This window comes from Callorhinus ursinus, unplaced genomic scaffold (assembly GCF_003265705.2).
Source record: "Callorhinus ursinus isolate GAN/ISIS: 27379988/994484 unplaced genomic scaffold, GSC_fseal_2.0 scaffold2, whole genome shotgun sequence".
Lineage (NCBI taxonomy): Eukaryota > Metazoa > Chordata > Mammalia > Carnivora > Otariidae > Callorhinus > Callorhinus ursinus.
This window is the reverse complement of record NW_027397064.1, coordinates 62,277,106-62,290,228: the sequence shown is the minus strand read 5'-3', so window position 1 is coordinate 62,290,228 and position 13,123 is coordinate 62,277,106. Positions and strand designations below refer to the sequence as shown.

The 13,123-nt window shown below is 34.7% G+C and overlaps 1 protein-coding gene across 3 annotated transcripts in view; it reads left to right on the top strand.

The window, feature by feature from the left end:
- B3GALT1 (beta-1,3-galactosyltransferase 1) overlaps positions 1-13,123 on the top strand; it is a 540,853-nt gene that overhangs the window by 183,116 nt on the left and 344,614 nt on the right. The gene's annotated exons all lie outside the window — the stretch shown is intronic.

Sequence of the window (13,123 nt, the reverse complement as noted above, 5' to 3'; positions counted from 1 at the left end):
GATTAGAATATCTTTAGCAGAGATTCTCTTGTTGGGTGCTTCTCAACCTTTTTCTTATCATGCCCACATAGAAAAGGATAATCTTCCTGTGATACAGTACAGAGGCTGCTTACTACCAGAGACCACTGGCTCTGGTGATCAGATCCAGAGCAGCTCCAGGGCTGAAGGGTTTGAATCTTAGTACATCTATAAACAGTTATTTGGGGGAACTCTGCTGGGGAGCAACAGAAGCTTTCCTTTTTGAAACCACTAAAGTGTCTCTGGCTTTGTCTGCATCTCAGTGATTGGAGCCTGGGTTTAGAGGAGTTTTTCTTAGAGGAAAAAAAAAGAATACTTTGTGTCCCAGATTTTCACATGAAGTTGATTTGACTTAAGATTGACCAATATCCCTGATTTTGTATCTAGAAAATTGAACCTTAAATATTTTCTCCATCCTTTCTATTAGTACAATGATAAAGAAGCTCTCTCCTAGAGAATCCACAGGTACATTTCAATTCTGACAAGAGTCCTTGTCATCCTAGGGCTCTGGGAAAGTTGACATAAGACAAAAATCTGCCCTAACAGTCACGAGGACTCCCCATAGTCTGAGGTGTGCTTAGCTTAGGTCTCACTTCAATATTTGGCCTAGGTTGGGTAAGTCCTGTTAGTTGTCTTAGTTATCATTTAAAAAAACAAGTTAGTGTTTAACAGATTTAGGGTCTGATTCAAACCCAGACTGAATATTGCAGAATTATAGGTTTCAGGCTAATGGGACCTGGATATTCTAAGGTTATTTCTTCTGTGCCTTATTCCAATATCATCACAGGTACCAACATAATTATGACCTTAAGAATAAATGGTAACAACAGAGATGGGATGAGCATTTTTATGCCATGAATGACTGGCATAAAATACCCTTTGGTCATAATTCTAGAAGTTGTCTTATTTTACCAGGGTTTTTGTTGTTTTGGTTTGGCTTTTACTATAAACTTGGTGTCTTAGGTTTTGTTTTTTGTTTTTTGTTTTTTAATTTTAGTTAACAATTTTTTAAGAGCAGTTTTAGGTTTATAAAAAATTAATTGAAAACTATAGAGAATCCTTACCTATCCTCCCCCAAAACACACATAATTCCCCCTATTATTAACATCTTGTATGAGTATGGTACATTTGTTAAAAGTAATGAGCCAGTATTGGTAGGTACATTATTATTAATTAAAGTCCATTACATATGAGCTTACTCTTTGTATTGTACATTCTTTGGGTTTTAAAAAATGTATAATGACATATTTCCGTTGTTGCTGTATCATACAGTATATCATATAGTACTGTATAGTGCATTATATGGAAAATACAGGATATTTTGACCACTCCCCAAATTTTGTGTGCTTTCCCTTATTTGCCCTTCCCTCCCGTCACTGAAACCCTGGCAAATTCTGATCCTTTTACTACCTCCAGAATTTTGCCTTTTTAAGGATGCCATGTAATTGCAATCATACAGAAGATAGCCATTTCAGACTGGCTTCTTCCACTTAGAAATATTTCACTTAATTTTTAAGTTTCTTGCATGTCTTTTTGTGGCTAGATAACTCATTTCTTTTTATTGCTGAATAATATTCCATTGTATGAATGTACCATAGTTTATCAATTTGTTATTGAAGGACATCTTGGTCTCTTCCAAGTTTGACAGTAATGAAAAAAAGAGCTGCTCTAAACATTTTTCTGCAGACTTTTGCATGGACATGTTTTCAACTCATTTGGGTATATGTCAAGGAATGTGGTTACTGGATCATATTGGTATGAGTACCTTTACTTTTGTAAGAAGCCTCCACATTGCCTTTCAAAATGGCTGTATTATTTTGCATTCCCAATGAATGAGAGCTCCTGTTGCTTTACATCCTTAACCAGAATTTGGTACTGTCAATGTTTTGAAAGTTAGTTATTCTAATAGGTGGGTGGTGTTTTCTCATTGTCTTAGGTTTTTAATATAATGTATTACAAAAGAGATTGTGACTGCCCAGAATACTCTGGACACTTAACCACTAGAAATTTCTTTAGTATTTACTTGGTAATGAAAATGATTAAGAATATGGGCTTTCCTCTAGTAACATCCACTGTGATGATGCATTTTTATGAGATAAGAGTGTGTGTACACCTAAGTGTGTATTTATGTGTGTCTGTGTATCTGTGTATGGCTACTATTCTCTATTATACAAAGAGATAATAGGCAAAGACTTTTCTAATAATAATACCATTGAAATGAAAATAGGCAGAGTAAATCAAAGATATTTTTGTTTCTAAAATTGAGATATGAGTATTCTATAGATCTTGATATTATAACAGGTCATACTTGATGTTATATAAAGCTAGCTTTCTGGCATGAGTAAGCTATTTCAAATTAGGCATTTCTAGTTTTTGTATTCAGTTAAATTCACCCATGTAGATATAGCTATAGGAAGGAATTCTTCATTGTCTTTCCCAGTTATAATTTTTCTGTGGCTTGGTGCATGTTTCTGCTTTAGATTTGATTATATTGCTTTGTAAATATGTCTGATGAGATAAACTTCCATTCTAGAGGGCTACTTTCTCAAGTATAAGGACTACTCCTCCCATAATTCTATCTTTAAAACGTAGCACAATGCCTGTGTTAAAGAAAAAAATTTCATGATACTTGTAAAGTAAGGAAGACTTTATTCAAGAGGGACTATGGCAGTGGAGTTTTGTAGAAGGGGAGAGAGACGGGGCTCAACTCCTAATACAACAAGGACAAATAGAGATTTAGAACCAAGGATCAGGGTAGAGATCAGTGGATGGAAAATTACTGGGCCTAGGGGAATTCTCGCTGTACTGATTCAACAAGATTCTTACTGAAGGCAGGCCAGGGTGATAAGATATGGAGGATGGAGGATGAGGAATTTGATCTAATATCAAGGACAATCAGATACCAAGGAAAGAGGATTTTTCCCTAAACTAACTCAGCAGAATTCTTGCTAGAACTGGACTAAGCAGGCCAAAGAGAGAACCCAAGATCAGAGCCTAGTTGAGAAGAGGATTCAGAGGAGCCTGACATAGATTTGGTCCAGAAGAGTCTTTGTCACCTGACACATAGTATAATTTTAGTGAACATGTATTATGTTATTATATAGATGGCTTTCCATCAAATACTGTAGAAATCTATTAACAAAGTCCTAAAGATACCAGGCAAGCATTGTAATTTAAGAAAAAAAGAGGGAAATCACTTTAAATCATAAAAATAATTTTGTGTAATGTTCAAGACTAAGCTATTAATCAGAGCATAGATTTGGTTAAAAAATTAAACAACTGATATACATGAACAGTTTCTAAGTGCAAAACAGAATTTCAACGATGGCAGAAATGCAGAGATAACGTAGACATGTTCTTACTTTCTAAAAACAATGCACTTTAGTGGAGGAGGGTTGGGGGAGAAGGGAAGGGGAATCCTATTAGTGACATAGAATAAATATATATACAAATATTATAGAGAAATAAAATGTATCTTAAATCTAGAATGTACCTTAAATTGGACTAAACTTTAAATCTAGGTTGCAAATTCATTGATATCATAGTATATGGAAGCCTGGTTTTCTAAACATTAGCATGCATAAAAGTTACCTTGAGTCCTTGTTTACATTTCGTTCTCTTGGGCCCTACACCTCAGTATCTGAGTAATTTGAAGGATCAGTGATTTTTCACTTTTAACAAGTACTCCAGCTATTCTGTTACAGGGACCTGTAGGCCATGCTTTAAAGAACCCTGATCTCTACCCTTTACAATTTTCTTCCCTGTTGTATGGTTGATGTTTGAAAGTACCCCCTGAGAATCGGGTGATAGGGAGATCAGCCCCAATATAGGAACCAAAAGAATATGCCAACAAGATTAACTTCATGGCCCCTTACAGTGGTGTGGTTGAAGGAGGATTGTCTTACAAGTCTGAAAATCAGAAAGCAAACTAATCGAAGAGACCAGCACAAAAATTGTATCCAAGATTAGAACATTTTAAGAAAGAATGAAATGCATATTTTGTAAATAGAATAAATATTTTCTAAATAGATAAAATATAGTACAATTACATCAATATTCAATGAATTGTTTATTTCAAAGATATGAGTTATGATATTTATAACTATAGGGGAAATGATAAATACCCAAGAAGTCCAAAAGTGGGAGAATGACTAAGTTAATTAGTATCACTATCCCAATGTAATATTATTTTCACTGCTTTAAAGAATGATGTTATTTAGAAAGTATCTAACATAATGTGATATCAAAAGAAAAATGAGAAATATGTGTTTCTGCATAATATATGTATACATATGTGGTGAAATCTCAGGTGTTTGAATTCTAAAATTTTCTTCAATATTTTATGGTACTCACAAAATCAAATACTAGAATCTAAAACCTGGATGAGGTAGATCAATAATATCTGGAATCAGATACTTTGGTCATGAATTTTTAATAGTTAAGAGTAAATAATTTTTGCCTTTTGGCCAGAGCCACCATCTTCCAGTAATTTGCCAAAATAACCAACACAGAGGGGAGAGGCATCTGCTATATGTTCTCTAGGTCTTTTAGAAAACATGGGGTGGTTCCTTTGGCTATATACATACCAATCTGCAAGAAAGGTGATATTATAAACATCAGGGGAATGGCACTGTTCAAAAAAGGAACACCCTGCAAATGGTTCCATGGCAAGACTGGAAGAGTCTATAGTGTTACCCAGCATGCTGTTGGCATTGTTATAAACAAATAAAGTGCCAGTCTGCTCCATCCAGAGAAACACAGTTTGTAAGAACCAATGGAAAAGAGCCTGAGCTGCTGGAATCCATTCCCTATGAATCCATGGCTTGATAAGTGACAAAAAAATAAAAGACCTTCGGACTGTAAAAATGTTTCTTTTAGTTAAGTAGAAGTGTGGTATGCCCTATCCCAGAGAAATATTTAAGACAAAACAGCAACAGTTAAAAAAAGACAAAAAAGTAAATAATCTTTAAGTAAAAGGGTGTTTTGAAATTACGTTATTATTAAGCTCCAGGTAAACTCTAAATACCCCCATCTGGCCAATTATTAGAATCGTTTGGGGGACATTTTGAAGATATGGATTTGTTAGAATCTAGACAAGTGCTTAAGTTTCTGCAGATCTGAGTTCAGCTCTGGAATCTGAATTTTTTGAATACATATTGATGGCCTTATTGATTAGCAAAATTTGGTGACCACTGTTGTGGGGAAGACAATTTATGTCTTCAAGAATTTTTGCAATGATCAACATATGCCAAGAAAATTCAAGCCAAAAATCATGTCAAATTCTAGAATGTTTAATGTATATAACATAATAAATAAAGTAGAAGTTCAGAGAAGGGGAAGAACATGAAGAGATTTATTTGGGAGGACCTTCTTGAAGAAGAATCTCATAAGCATTGGAGTGGTAGCCTAAATGCTGGAGAAATCATCATCATCTGAACAACCTTCATGTTAAGATGAGGAGTGATGTCACTGTGGAACACTTAGAGATGGCAGTAACATAGTTGGCCCATTTGGGAATGTCAGCTCTTTCATCAATCCAAAGTGTAAGCCCTACATCCTTTCCCCAGAGGCCCAGGTCCGTTTCAGGCTTTTCCTCCCAATCTGGCTCTTCGTTTGGAGGCAAGGGCTGCCTCCTGGTTGAAGAGGCTTTTCAGCACTTTAGGATGGGAAGGCATGTGAAATCTATAAATAATTGTCTCTTAAGGTGAGGAAAGGCACATCAGAATATTTGTGCAAAGACAAAATGTTTATTATTTATGTTTATTAAAAGGAATTATGGCTTTTTAAGGACAAAGAATCAATCACAGAGTAAGTTGAAGTTGGACCTTTACAAATAGATATGATTTGCTTTCCCAGAACATGAAAAGTGCAGGTGAGAGTCATTCCAGTGATAGGGACCTCATACACCTAAGTCTTTCTTCTGTTGACTCAATTTCTTCTTTAATACAAATGCTGTTGTTTAAACTTACATTCCTCTAGTTTATGTTGCCTAAACTGACAGTAAATTCATTTTATGCCACATGAGACCTAAGAGTAGGAGGTCAACAAATATTTTGTCAAAGAAAAACGCCAGTAGCAGCTTGACTAGAGTCGACTGAGGATTGGGCATAGGTAAGGCTGGACTAGTCATACTGTGGAGGACGTCAAGTCCCAGAATGAGGAATTTTGACTTGGCCTTACAGTGAAGGTTTCTGAGAAGGATAATGAGAAGATAAATGTGAGTTTTGAGGAAGAAAATCAGCCAACAGTAAAGAAGATGGATTAAAGAGAGGAGGAACAGGAAATGCAATTAGCATGCTAATTAGCTAATTTCCACCAGAGGAAACCTGGACTAGGCTGTTGGCAGTGAAAAGAAAAAGAAGGTAGATAACAGCGAAGTTTTCCAGCTCAATTAGAGTAATATTGATTAATCACCTACTAAGTGCCAATCATTGTTCTAGGCCACTGGGACATCAAGTGAACAAAATGGCACATATATTCCATCAGGAAAACAAACATAAGGAGCAATAACAAATAAATATAATAAATCATATACATTATATATATGTATAGTGTTGGAAATTTTAAATGTTATAGAAAAATAAAACTTTGAGCAGAGTAAGGAGGGGTGGGGTAGGAGTTTGCAATTTTACATTGGATGGTCAGGGGAAGCCTCATTGAAAAGAAGCCAAAGTTTGAGGAAGGTGAGAGAGTGAGGTCGTACTCTGAGAGAAGAGCCTTTCAAGGCAGAAGGAAAAGGAAGGGCAAAGACCCTAAAGTGGGGATGTGTCACCAATAGCCACATTTTGCATTTAAAATCTATCCCAAGGCAAGATGCTCAATTGTACCACTCACTAACTACTGAAAAGGAGGATTTTGCTGCTGGGAAGAAATCTTCTTCCTTTGCAGTTCTGCTTCAGGCCAAATTGGATTAAATTTCAAAAGGACAAAAGAAATAGAATGAATTAGGGAGCCAGCCTTGGGCCATGCCCAAAGTTAAAGTCAGTGAGAGAAAATGGAGATAGGAGAAGTCAGACAGAAACCAGGATCTAGTCTGTCCTTACAGTTGTATAAAGAGGGCTTGGCTAAGAAAAGGAGACTCCCAAATGCTACAAAAAGATTAAGGTGATTCTCAGAGAAACAAACTGAGGGTTCTAGATAGGAGGGAGGTGGAGGGATGGGTTAGCCTGGTGATGGGCATTAAAGAGGGCACGTATTGAAGGGAGCACTGGGTGTTATATGCAAATAATGAATCATGGAACACTACATCAAAAACTAATGATGTAATGTATGGTGATTAACATAACATAAAATAAAATAAAATGAAAAAAATAAAAATAAATATATGCAAAAAAAGATTAAGGTGAATACAGACTGCAGAAATGAAAAAACCAATGGGGTTGAGAGAAGGGGTGTTGGGGTTATGAAGGCCATTGATGACCCTAGAGGGAGCAGTTTCAGTTGATTAAGGGCATGGGATTACAAAATACCCAACTGGTCATGTTTCCTATACCAGGTACAATGGAAAATCTATGTTCTTAAGAATTAGTAGTATTCTAGTCGAGTTGATTTTCAACAATCCATTAAAGATATTTTAATAATGTTCTGAAGTCTATCTTTGATGAAAAGTGTTGACACGTTTGAAAAAGTAAAATGAAACGTGTTAGGCTTCAAACTGAGGATGTATGCAACTTCTCCTTCCCCTTTGCTCTTCCGTCTGCTCTGATTTCATAACAAGGCACAGTATTAACATGTTAAAGAATTGAAGTCTCTACATGCGGCAATATTGCTCAATTTGCAGAAATTCTCTGGCCTGAAGTTTACTTTTCGTCAGGTCCACCAAAGCTTGTACTTTATTAATGCATCAAACCTTTTTCTAGGATACAGTGATGTTCTGTTCTGTGTTGTTTTGTTTTGTTTATTATTATGTTACATTAATCACCATACATTACATCATTAGTTTTTGATGTAGTGTTCCATGATTCATTGTTTGCATATAACACCCAGTGCTCCTTGTTCTGGTTTTAAAAGGCCAGCAGAAATGAATGGGTTATCCTAGGGTTAAGAGGGGAGCCTGTCAATATTTGGTAGCCTTTTCAATAGCTCCCTAATTGGAATTTTTTTAAAGATTATAAGCATTAAAACATAGCAATAAGTAGTGATTCAATACACTTATGTTAAATGTCAGTAAAAAAATGTACAGATGTCAGGGGCTCATAAAATTGGTACCGTCAGCCGTGCTTCCTGCTTCCTGTCCTATGACCTAGAATTGATTCTTTAAGACATCTTTTTATGTTATATAGTGAGCCTATCAGAAAAAGTGCTTTGAAAGCAGTGGGAGATTAGCCATTTAAAGAATGGGAAAAAAAATCTTAATATAAGTAAAGGGATGGACTTGTTATTCCAAAAACAAATAGGGAAAGTGTGTTAAAGTGTGATAGGTGGTGGAAGTTATTTGGAATTTCAGGATTGATGGTAAGGAATTTTGAAGATCAGATTCATATTTAAGGTCAATCCCTTTTCCCTTATTCTCTTCTTGCCTCTTCCTTCCAGATTCCCATCATCCTGCACCTATTAAAATCTGCTCAGGAAAGGGTCCACTGTCACAGTCTTTTATAACTTCATATGAATTTAAATCAGTGTGTTACTTCTCCCAAGTGTATTTACATTTTAAACAGGAAAGGAAGGTTGCATCTCCATTTAAAATAATTACACATCAGCCTGTTCAGATTTGTATGAAAGACCTGAGAAATTTTATGGGTTGTTTTTTTGACTTGGTAGTTGCATTTTTGGATATATATTTTTTTTGTTGTTAGCATTTTATAGCAAAGGAACTGTATAGTTCCCAAAATTGCAACATGATGAGATTCTCATTGCTTTTAATTAACCTGCCTTTTTCTTTTTTAACTCCACAATTAATTTGGCTAAATTGGTTAACAAATGAAAAATTGTAACTACACTAGTTGCATATTGCTTTTACTATGTAATGTTTGATGCTTCCATCATTATCTTTCACATGAGAAAAATCTTAAAATAGATTTTATATTCTCTGATAAAAATCACCATTTTGTCCTTGAAGACATTGTCCCAGAAAGGATTTTTTAAAAACTAGCACTATTGGTTTCGTTTCTTGGAAGAGAAAAACGTCAGTTAGAGTAGTAGTAAGATAGTAATCTAGTATATTTGGTATTATGAGACTCAAGGATTTAGCAGTAAAAAGAAATCTTTACTGAAGAAAAAAAATTGGCATATTTTGTTAAGAGAAAGAGAGTTGAATTGCTATATTTGACTGCAAATCTGGCAACACTAAATGTGGTTGCTTGGAAATAAAAGTTTTCCTAAAACTTTTTATTTGGATTAGTTATTATAATTGCATCAGTAACAGAATTCTTAATTTTTATAAGCACAGAAGTATGCATAGCTTTTTTTAATCCTGTAATATCCCCAAATACTTAAGATATATGCTTTATAGAAACAGTGTCAAGAGTTCAGTAATAACAGAAGTAAAACCAATGAATCACCAAAGTAGTAATTAGTACAAGTTTATTGTACACACACCAAAAAGACAGAATTCAGATTGGGAGCCCTCAAACCAAAACATGAAATGAGGCTCAGGGGAATATTGTTATAAAGCAATTTATATAGTGAGAAAACAGTGACTTTATTCTTCACAGTTTATAGTGGTTACCTCATAACAACCTTGAGAAACAGTCTAAGTTTTGCTTATGATTTCCCAAGATATAAGGAAGAAATGACCCAGGTCATGTTAGTCTTGTGAAATAAACTAAATTAAGCTTTGCTTATATGACTAAATGGTTTTGTCTGTTCAGGAAATCTTCAAGATTGATCTCCATTTTTTTTTTTTATTTGAACCATTCCCCCTTTTGGTTATTCTCTCAGCAGTCTGAAAGCATGACCTAGCAGTATAACATTATTCTCCGTACTACCTATCCTTGATGTAATCATACTGAAGAATCACATGTTTGGTGTTTGCTTTCATCATCATTTATGTGGTTATTGTTGATTTGATCTATTTATCTGATCCTGATGGATACCATTTGACAAGTGAGTGGCTGCCAACAGGCATTTAAAACCCTCGAGGTGATACAATGCACTTGAGAGGTCTGTATGGTGACTATAAGGAGAAAAATAGCAAAGGATTGAAACATTCACCAGAGCACAGCTTCTCACGAGATAAGATTTAATCAATTAAATGTCTCAGATGGGTTATAATGTTTTAAAAGTGATTTGCATAGGCACAGCGTGATACATTAGCGAGCATCCTCATGCTTACTTAGGACAAGGTGAACACTAAGGATGCTTGATTTTAGGAGGTGGTGTTGCAGGGGAGCTTCCACCTAAATTGGGCCTGTATATGAGAAGAGCAATCAGGTAATTTAATGAGAGGCGTTTTTATGGAAACAAAAGAGAAAGCTCAATAGTTTGAGCAATTTATAAATACAGTTTCTGAGTTTGGAGAGGAGCCAGTTGAGATTTCTAGATGTGGGGTTCTAAAGCATCTTCAGATGGTGTGAGAGCAAGCAGAGATGATCGGTCAGATTTTCCTGGTTTGCAGTGTGAATGTCTCTGGTGGTCTTTCTGATTGTGTACATAGTACCAGGCATGAAGACTGTCCACACCTCAGCTGTGATGGTGATTTCTCAGAAGTTTATGTCAAGTTGTACAGCTTTAGCTTGCGTGCCTTCAAGAAAAAGACAGTTTTAGTTTCATAGTGATTCCAAGTCAAGAGTGGGAGAAACCTGGAAATGTTTGAGAAATTCTAGCCAAATATTAGAGGAAACTAGAAGAATTCAGAATCCAGTCCAGTGTATAAGTAGAAAACAAAACCTGAAGAAACATTAACAGCACTAAAACCTGATATCCACGAAAGTATATTACTGAAATATAATTTTTCTCTCTATAATCATCCCCATTTCTATCAAAGATAACAAGAGTAATTTGTTTGCAAATTAAGTCTGATTTCAGTAAACTTGCCCTGGCTATTTACATTAGGGTAGCAACAATAGCGATTGACCATATAGCTCTTTTAAATGTACTTTGCTGGAACTTTTCAGAGTATCTCAGATTGGAATCCAAAAGCCTCTCAAGGCTAGGAAGCCACACCAAGGATTTGCCCAATTGTGTCCTGTTACAATGCAAACAGATTCACATTGAACTTATGCAAATGTATCTACTGTCATGAAAAATAAGAATATTAAATAAGAGTTTCTGAATTCTGGAGGGATCAGGTAGGGAGAAAAAGATGTGTTTCAATCTTTGTTTCAAAGATACACTTAACCAAATTGCTGTCAGTTATGGTTTGATTAACAGGGAATAGACAAGGCGGCCCTTTAAATCTGAAAACAAAATATTAAAGAACTAGTAATATTTTAAATGAAGTCATCAAATTTATAATCATTTTCATCAGTTCAGTCAATGTGGTATAATTCTTGTTTTGTTTCATCTTGGGCTAGCAGCTTTATGAATCAATTAGGTTTTCATTAGACTTTTAGAAATTCTTACCAGTTCTGTGTTACGACCTTAAAGTTATCATAAACCTGCAATTTAGAGTTCTTACTGGGGTCTTTTCTAAGAATCTTCTTGAAGATGAAGCACTTTTTTTTTCTATTTAAATTCAATTAGCCAACATAATAGTACATCATTAGTTTCAGAGGTAGTGTTCAATAATTCATCAGTTGCATATCACACCCAGTGCTTTTGCCAAATAGTTGATTGTAAATGTATTCAGAGAAGTAAAACAATAGCTCATTTGAGTGACAAAGGACTTTTAAAGAGGTATGGTTACAGATCTGTAAGAGCTCTATCTAGTAAGAGCTCTCTCTCTCTCTCTCACACACACACACACAAATAATGCAATTGACAAGTAAGTTTGTTTGGGGTTTTTTTGTGTAGTTTAAGGTAATAGCTGGAATTGTGACTAATGACATCAAATTTTTTAAAGGACTCCATATAATTTTGAATTATTTGTTTTAATGATATATATGTCCCATATAAATATGATCTAAGAAAGTTAAACATTACTTATTATTTGACAATTTTCCCCATGCAATTTAATATATCAAATAAGCTTAAATAAACTAACTTTTCTTTTTTTATTTCATTCAGATTTGATTTGAGGAAGTTTGTTTAAAATGTCAAATGATTTTTTTAAATGTCAAAAGATGTGAATACTTATCAAATAGGATCATAGGTGTTTGTGAGATAATACTTTGTTATCTATTCAACCAAAGTGAAATTAGATGTCAAAGGCAAATAAAGTTACATAGTTATACAATTAGTATGTACAACTGTAGAACTTAGCTCTTTTAATGGAGAAAACTTAATGTTTTTCTGTAAGGAATCCAAGAGCTGATAAACACAACATGAAGCACAGGAAATTATTTTTAGACGAGGCAGAATCTGTTTCCTAGGCAGATTATATTAGAGGTAAAGAAAAATTTTTGTTTACAATTTCTTATTAAGAGCAGACCAATGATCTAAAACAAACTTTGTCATCTTAACAGAGAGAAAAGCAAATTATAATTTTGTACAAGTATACTTTTGATATTAAAACTCCTCTCTTCCTTTTTACCTTTTTAACTTAAATCCATTCTCATCTAGCTTGACTACATATAAATTCCTTTCTGAAGATTTTTTTTTCACAAACCTACAATTTTCTAGGCTTTTGTCCTTTTTCCTTTCTTAGTCTGGAACAATTATATTACTTTAAGACAAAATTACTGTCTTTTTTCCTTTACAAGAAAACAAAACCCAAACCAAAGATTTCCACGTCCTTCATATCTTTCCTTAACCCCCAATTCGCCTTATCCACTTTTCACATACAGTCATTTTCTTTCACCCTTATTATTTTTAGTAGTTTTAATTATATATATATATATGTGAACCAAGTGAGAATGCATGACTGGGTTGGAACCTAGAGATACCCTAGTTAAGTTCATTTATGTGCCCTGCTACTAGAGTAGTTTAAGTAAAATCTTGGGGACGGTGGGGAGGGAGTAAGAGGAAGAAAGAGGGAGAGAGAGACAGTGACAGAGAGAGGAACAGAGACAGAGAGAAAATGTGTGTGTGTGTGTGTGTGTGTGTGTGTGTGTGTGTGTGTGTGTGT